Source organism: Talpa europaea, assembly GCF_964194135.1.
Source record: "Talpa europaea genome assembly, chromosome: 14".
In the NCBI taxonomy this organism is placed as follows: Eukaryota; Metazoa; Chordata; class Mammalia; order Eulipotyphla; family Talpidae; genus Talpa; species Talpa europaea.
The window spans coordinates 59,076,414-59,085,078 of record NC_140082.1 but is presented as its reverse complement, the minus strand read 5'-3'; the positions used below and the strand labels follow the sequence as shown (position 1 = coordinate 59,085,078).

General features: G+C 38.4%; 1 pseudogene across 1 annotated transcript; it reads right to left on the bottom strand.

Annotated features, from left to right (window-relative positions):
• Positions 1 to 676: 676 nt before the first annotated feature.
• LOC311183851 (Fanconi anemia core complex-associated protein 24-like) lies at positions 677 to 1,316 on the bottom strand (annotated as a pseudogene). The gene has a single exon. The product of its transcript is annotated as a Fanconi anemia core complex-associated protein 24-like (transcript).
• Between the last annotated feature and the right edge of the window lie 7,349 nt (positions 1,317 to 8,665).

Here is an 8,665-nt window from a genome sequence, read left to right as displayed (position 1 = left end):
GTTCGCTTCATAGTGTGGTGCTTAACTCCCTTGTGCCACCAGGGACACCCGAGGCTTTTTATCTTTAAATAGAAACTCCAGACTCCAGCTTTCTGTGTTCGGAAGATGTGCCTCATGTTATAAACAGACTGTGCAGCCACCAGGGTGGGTGGGAGGAAGGGAGGAAGAAAAAAGGCAGTCCCACTGTTTATTTAGTCCCACTGTTTATTTACACTGGCAGTAGTTTTCAAAGCACAGACCTGGAGAACAGCAGCTCTGCCACCAGGAACAGGGGCTTATGGTCCACAGTTCTTCATTATTTGTTTCTTTCAGATAGTCTTATCTATCACCTGAAACTTGATAAGCCTTTTTCATGATACATGCAGATCAAGGTCACATAAAAATCTTCCCAAGCTGGATTCTTGCTGCGTCTGAGCATCTCTAATTAAATGGACTCTTGGGAAGAGCCCCACCGGCCCTCTTCAGGCCAGCAGGAGGAGGGCAGTGCCCCCAGGGACGCACTAGCTGAAATATCTGGACCCAGAGAGTAGGGCAGGACAACAGGCAGGCTCCAATCTGGACTCTTCCACTAGTTGCTGGAGAGGAATTCTTTTGTTTTGGCTTTGAAATATGAAAAGAAAACAGGATCCTGTCCCTTGTGGTCTAAAAGAACACTGCAGAACGAAGGCGGCAAGTGTCACCTGGACTGAGTGATGAAGGAGTGAATTTGCTGTGCTGCTGCTGGTCTGACCACTGTTGTTGGATGGAAGCTTTACCGAGTTGCTGGAGGCTTGGAAACTTCTGAAGCAGTAGGGGAGCTTTAGTTTTTCCAATCCCTGGGATCTGTTGCACGGTTCTAAGAAGGTGGGGCTCAGAAATCTGAGTCTGTTTCTTCATGAGAAAAGGGTTTTTACTGGGATCTTTGGTTTGCTCTTGAACTAACTTCATAATGAGGCAGGATGCCTCCCTCTGGCTGGCCACTGGAAGCAAGACCATCCCTAGGTCCAACACAGTAAACTTCTGTATGGCTGGGAAGTACTGTTCACTCATTTGAGTTTTTTCAACTGCTACAATCCCTTGAAGAGTATTAGAATTTCTAGCCCGAACAAGCCACTTTCTGTAGCCATTCCCTGCCACCAAATCAGCGTCGGTGATACAAAGAATACAGGATCTGCAGGATAGGTAAAAATCTACCAGTGGCAAGCCATCCTCAAACACGAGTTTGTCTTTCCCTTGCATCTCCTGTACCTGCTGGCACCCGTGCCATTTCTCATTAGCCACATGTGACCAAAGGGCAGGTGCATGGTGCCTGCACCATTAGGAGGACTCCTTTCCATTGGTGGCCTCAATCGAAGGAGGGAACCACAAGAAAGTGTTGGAGCAGACTGACCTGCACATGGTCCCACATTCCACTCCCAGCTGGGAGTGGTAGGAGCCCATCTGCAGTGTTGTTCTTTAAAGGACTGAATCATCTGCCAATGTCTAAGACGCAGGAGATTGGAGTGCTGGTTGCCAAGTCCCTCATTTATGCCGCCTGCCTGGTCCCTGTCACTCTGGCTCAGCCCTCAGTCCACCTGGAGCCCATCACTATTTGTTTGTTTGTTTGTTTGTTTGTTTTTTTACAGAGTTCTTACTTGACAAGTTACAGGTCAAGTGAACAAAGTGTCACTTGAATCATAAACATAAATTATCATGGCCCCTAAATCCATTCCAAGAAGTGAGTCAGTTTATGATACCACGGTTCTTTGAATGAAGACAGCCAGGTCAACTTGATTAAAACCCCTGATAACTGCCAAAAATTATCCTATGATCTGTCTTCCTGTCATCCCCAAAAGGACCTTTAATCCTTGATTAGGTGAATGCGCAATGTGGAAATGGAAATAACCAGAAACCTTGGGAACACAGGACATTAATTCTGAGTTAACATTGACTCCAGGGAACCACAATGTAACTGTTGTCTCCCAGAGCACACATTTATGGAGACTGGGTGCTAACTGTGTGGTTTTAGTGCATAAATGTCCCAGAGGGTCCCCAAACCCACCCTATATTTTTCTTCCAAGTTCCATACATCATGATCAGGATACGTTATAACTCAAAGCTGATAGATTCTCAACAAAGGTTACTGGCTGATACTGATTGACCTCTGGAGAGAAGACTATTATGGCAAATTGGAAGTTTCTAGACTGGTGCCTACCTAGACATAAGCAATATCACATTTTTAGAGGAAATGCAAGCTTTAGTATCACCATGAAGAACTCGAAAAATGCCGAGTTGGTGATTCCAACCACATGCTTGATGTCGTGTTGCACAGAAGATATTCTTGGACAGTGACAATGGATTATCATATGGTTGACGAGGTGGTGACTCCCACTGCAGCTGCTGTTGCAGATGTGGTTACAATTCTTGGACAAATGAACACATCCTCTGCTAACTGGTGTGCAGCTATGGATTGATCACATGCATTTTTCTTGCTAGTTCTTCACAATGTGCAGGTATGATCATAATGCACATGGCTACCTCACTGCGGTTTCTCTCTGAGACACCTGTAGCACATTTTTAAAGAAAATCCCTCCCAGTGAGCTGAACTTTGAGAAGACGACCTGGCTCGTTACTTTATTCAAAAAAAAAAAAAAAGCACAAATAAATAAGAGGCCAGATGTGAAAGCACACAGGTTTGTGGGATGAAGCCAATGGTTTACCTGGGTGACCTAGTCTTGGAAGGAACATGACTGAAAAATCATGTTTGGAAAAACACTACACAGAATTATAATCTTGAATGCATAAATAAATGATTCTTAAATAAATACTTTGCCAATGACTAAGATAACTTGTTAAAAAGAAAATAAAGCAGAGCCCTTCATCAGTATTCAAATGAAACGTTATTTATGTGCCACTACATTCCAAAATAAAAGACGGCAAATGTAATTTGTCCATTGCACATTGAATCAATGGTTATTGTGGCTAAGGATCAGAGCTTCCGATTTTCTCATTTCTCATTTATTCAGCAAGCATGTGCTAAGGTACTGTGACAACCACTGGAATGACAATACAGAGATGGCATGGTCCGCTCCTCAATGATCATGTATGCAGCATGACAGGTATGAACAGGGTGCTACTGGAACACAGAAGGAACTTCACGGTTTTGTGTCACTATTTTCCAGCTTTTTGGTGGAGGTGATCTATGAACTGATACCTGAAGGGCAAGGCAAGGATATGCCAGACAGAGAAGAGATGCGGAGCCAAAGAGCTGTAGAGAAGGTAATGCACTGTGGCTTTATACAGTCTCAGTCGGTCAGATGCTAAAGTAAAGGGGCAGCAAAGGAAGTAGTGGGAGATAAGGATATGTAAGTTGGCAGGACCCAAATTTATTTGGCTGCTTTTATTCCATGCTGAGGATACTGGAACTTCCCCTGGGGGCAAAAGATAAACCCATGACAAACTAAATGAGTGTAGATTTAAATGTCACCTATCAAGTGACAGCTATTGCTGGACCGAGGACTAGTCGATGAGTATAGGTTTTTGTTTTGTTTTGGACCTTATTACTAGAAACACAAGAAGCTGATGAAGCCCATCTTTTCTGAGAAAAGTTTCTGTGTGCAGGTTGCTATTTCCACAAGGATGAAAGAAGTGAAGGAAGGGTAGAGCCAGAAATAAATAGAGCTAAAGCAATTCTGAGGAAAGAAGAAACATGGAGGCAAGTTACCTGATTTTAAACACTATGATTTAGTAATTAACACAATAGTGTATAGGAATAAAAGCAGACACAAAGCTTTGGAACGGAATCAGAGGCATGGCAATCCAGCTACACATATATCAATTCCCAATTTATGACAAAAACGCCACAACCATGCAATGGAGAAAAGGACATCTCTTTAACAAGTGGGGCAGGAAAATCAGACAGACATGTGGGGAAGAAAGACCTTAGACCCACTCTCTAACTCCAAGTACAATGATAAGTTCATAAAGGATGAACAATAAAATACATAGAGGTGAGCATTGTTGATAGGTTTCAAGGCATCACTGACATAGATGTCTTTGGAGTCTATACTCTTAAGGCAAGGGAAACAAAAGCCAAATAAACAGATGAGATGACATCAAAATAAAAACCTTTCACACAGCAAAAGAACATATTAGCAGAGGAAAAAGACATCTCACAGAATGGATAAAATATCCACACAGCATGCAACTGACAAGGGATTGATATTCAGGTATACAAAGAACTCATCCAAAGTAACTCTTAGACAACTTTTTTGAGGCATTTGAAGTCATTATGAAGACATGTCTTTCTGTATCTTGATAGAGTAGTGATTTTTGATCCTTCTTACTGAGACTAGCATAATTGGCCAAACCAGTGGACCACGGACTTGGAACCACAACATTAAACCTAAACTGCTTTTTCACTTATCTAAAAATATTAAAAACAATCAACTTTTTCCCCAAAAACAGGCAAAGAAATTTCCTCAAAAATCTTCTCTAACATTGCTTCTGTATGTATACTCTACCTTATAAAATGATACATTATCTGATTTTTTAAAATTTTCATGAGAAAAAGAATATTTAACAATTTAAAGCCATATTTGACTTTCATTTTCTTTCTCTATCAAATAATCCAATTTCACAACTTTGAAGTTTCCACACCCATTTAGCAGCAAAGCTGAGTAAGAATTCTTAGCTTTACTGTTCCATGATTTATTATGACAAGAACCCAAATGCAAAAAATCATGTGAGATCTTTTAAAATGAGCTGTTGCTGCTTTTATGTTCATTAAGAAGAACATGAAAACACCATCAAAACCATAAGTTAATGTGCATTGATTGAAGTAGAAATTTTAATAAAAATGATAGCCAATAAAGCTAGCTGGTATTAAAAGATTCCTTTACATTGTTCTTGTAGTGGTCATTCAGTGATTGCAAGTTATAGAAACATAAGTTAACTCGTTTTTAAAAATTCAAATATTGGCCTCCCCGGTGGCGCAGTGGGTTGAACACAGGGCTGTGAAGCTGTCCAGCCTCTGCAGCGTGGGTTAGATTCCCGGCCAGCCAGAGAGATTTCCACATGGAGCAGCAGACCTCTCCTGTCCTGCCCAGTGCTCCCCTCAGCAGTGCTTTCAGTCAGTCTGCCTGCTCTGCTCCCCACTGTCTCTGGTGAATCCTCTCAGCCTCCTGCACCTCTGGCCTATATCCCAGCTATTATATAAGTAAATAAATCTTTAAAATAAAATAAAAATTCAAATAGTTGTTTGATTTGACTATTTGGGAAGTGGTCCATATTTTATAAAAAGAGATTAAAAATGTTAAAAGATAAAATTGTGCTTAAGGATGTATTCTTATGTAAGATAGTGACAACAGAAATTAATTTTTAATAATTAATTTATGCTTAATTCATAAAAAGGAGTTACTATAAATGATAACATCTGTTTAGATGTCAGTCATAAACTTATTGCATGGTGGAAAAATGAGACAGGTAATGTACAGAGAAACTTTAAAATTCTTATGAACCACAGTCCAACTGAAATCAATCATAAAGTAAGCCAAAGTATCTCAAAGTATACTTCCAGTTATCAAGCATTAATATTTAATTTCTAAGATCTAATTAAACACAGATTTTCAAGAAATTTTAAATGTGTTGATTTAGTTACATCTAATTCAATAATGTCGGTGATTTTGAAAATGAGAGCACCAGGGACTTGTAATTTTAAATTTTATGTCTACTTTATTAGCACAAGTAACTGACATTTACTTAGTGTGTATAAATAAGTCAGTTGAACAACTAAGAATTTTGTCTAAGTACAAATGAATATTGCATCAGAAATTTGAAACCCAAGGTAATATAAAATTTGTCAAAAGGTAATATAACTAACCTTGTCATAGTTATGTGTCTGTGCTTTCATTTTAAGGCCATGGGTTGAAGGTAGGAAAAGTTGTTGAATTTCCTCTTGTTGTAAGATAACTATCAAGCATGAAACGATTATTAAGACTATTAATAGAATGTGTAGCAGAAGATAGCAGTAGGTCTAGCCTTGGAGGAGGCACGTTGAATACATATTCCTGATGTGTTTCCTTCACAAGAGGTTCAGTATTGACTTCTGTTAGCTTCTTGATGGCCCCGTGAAGACTGAAAAATCCAAATCCTTATATTTTATTTTTGCCTAAATAATTTGCACTTTAAAAACAAATGTTGCCATAACATGAATTTCCCATAAAACAATGTTTTAACACTCAAAACGTGTTGGTGCATACCTACTATTTACAATTAGGGGTTTAAAAGTGTGGTAAAGAAGCCCATGTTTCCGGGAGGGTTCCTAATAAGTAATTCAAAGCAGGGAGGGTGGGCAGTGTTGGAGGCGGCTTCAGGGATAATGCCAAGCATTTCCTTTCACTATCCGTACACATTTCACTCAGTACCTCTGACAGTTAAACCTTTGGCACTGAAGATTAACTTAGAACAACAACTTCTAGGGGAGAACAGGAGAGCTGCCTGGTGGCTGACTAAAGAGAACTAAACAGCTCCAAGGAAAACAAAGCCCCTAATATTGTTACAAAGGCACTGGTGTTGAGATCTACCCATTTGGGCTTCCACACACCTCCTCAAGCAGAAGCAGAACCCAATATTTATTTGTAGTCAGTCTGTAAATGATACTACCCTTCACCTCCTGCAGCTTTCCTCATTTCACTTGTATGCCTTTCTGGAGAGCAGAAAATCTAAAACTCTGAAGGATAATTTGTCTCAGGGTGCCCTCTAGCAATAGTGTCAAAGATCACATTAAGAAAATTAATTCACCAGTAACCAAACTGTGCTAAGTGTAGTGACACTTGAAGACCACTTGAATTAAAATGGCAATCTTCAAAAAAAATAAACTCATTAATATTTCTACTGGGAGAATTATGACAAGCAATTTTATAACAATAACACTATTTAAGTTATAAAGTTTCAAATATCCTTATCTTAAAGTCTATTAGATCAGGTTAACTAGATGAAATTATTTAGGGCTAAAAATTAAGTCATGTAAAATCAACAAAAGAGGAGATTCAAACAGTCCTGCAGCAACATTTTAAAGATAAGTTCACTTATTAACATTATTTTCCAAATAATAACCTCTTAGTAATTACATGAACCTGGATCTATAACAATTATGCTTTAGAGGTAAATAAGTGAACTAAGTTTCTTTCCCATAATTCCTGTTTTTACAACTTACGTGTTTACGGTAATTTGCAATGATTTTCTAGAGTTTGATTCTTCTAGATAGAGTTGCCTGTATTTTCCCAATTTTATTCTCTGTGACTCTAATTCAGTTTTCAGTCTGCAATTTTCAGTTTCCAAATTTGTATTTTTGACTTCCATTTGATTTATTGAAGTAGTCTGAGTATCTCCAAACAGTTCTTGGGGTTCTATTTGTGCCTAAAGAAAATTAAAAAGCATTTTAAATGCTTATAATCTGGTTAATTATACAAGTTTCTTTCTGAGTCAGTGATTCAGAGAGCAATTTCAAACATGAAGGGCCTCCCTGGTGGCATAGGGGTTAAGTTATCAGTTCTATCACTGTGACCTGAGTTTGATCCCTGGCCAGGAAGCTAACCCACACATGGTGCAACAGACCTTTCCTATCTCACCTGCTGTTCCCCTTAGCAGTGTATTTCAGTAAATCTACCTGTTCTGCTCCCAATTCTGTCTCTGGTGAATCTCTTAAAACATCACCCCCGCCAACTGTACCTCTGGCCTACACTCCGGTTCTTCTAAGCAAAAATAAATTTTAAAAAATTGAAAATTTTTAAAAAATTTTTCAAATGTGAAAAAGTTAGTTTAAAAATACCAATATCAACTGAATTTATTGTGAATTATAGAAATGAAATTGAATCATGCCCATAGTTGTACTCATGTAATCTGATAATCCAAAGAATAATAGAATCAATTTTAAAAGATGGTAATTGAACGATATAAATTTAGAATAGTCTGACAGCATGGTACTACTTTTAAATCATCATATTTTCTTGCAGCTACCTAAATAAGATATTTCTGTTCCTGATTTTATATCAATATGACTTTATTATGTTAATAATATACAATGCTAACATGTGTACTTTGAAAAATATCATCCATTGACCTTCTTTATCATACAACTTCTTCTTTACTGAATTCAGTTTAAGTAAGAGAAGTTGTTATCCTCTTGCCTAAACTGCTATGTAGCTTAGACAACAGATTCAAACCCCTAACCATTCTTCCCTGATCAATTTGCAAAACTTGACAACCCACTGAAACTCTCAAAGGGAAGTGGAGATGGAGGCGAGACTAATGGTGGCAAATTCCACACTGGGGAACATTTTCCCTCTTTTGTATTAGATCTTTACATTAACTTCAATTCTCGGCTTAAATCCTTCTGTCTCAGAATAAAAGTGAAGACATTCCAATGGCCTTCAAGACACTTAGGACTCTGCCTCCACCTACCTTCCTGACCTCAACCCCTACAAATTTTCCCTCCTACACTGCCACCCCTCATTTGTCTGAAAATGGGGGTCTGGGGCCAAAGTAACATATCACAGAGTTATACAATTCTCTTAGTGTTGGATAATCTAGGTCCAAATGATAATAATTGAGCCTTAAAATGAGAATTATCAGAAAATTATTTATAAAAATGTTTAAAGTATAAATCACAGTGAGACGATTAAATCAGAATTTTGCCAACATTTGT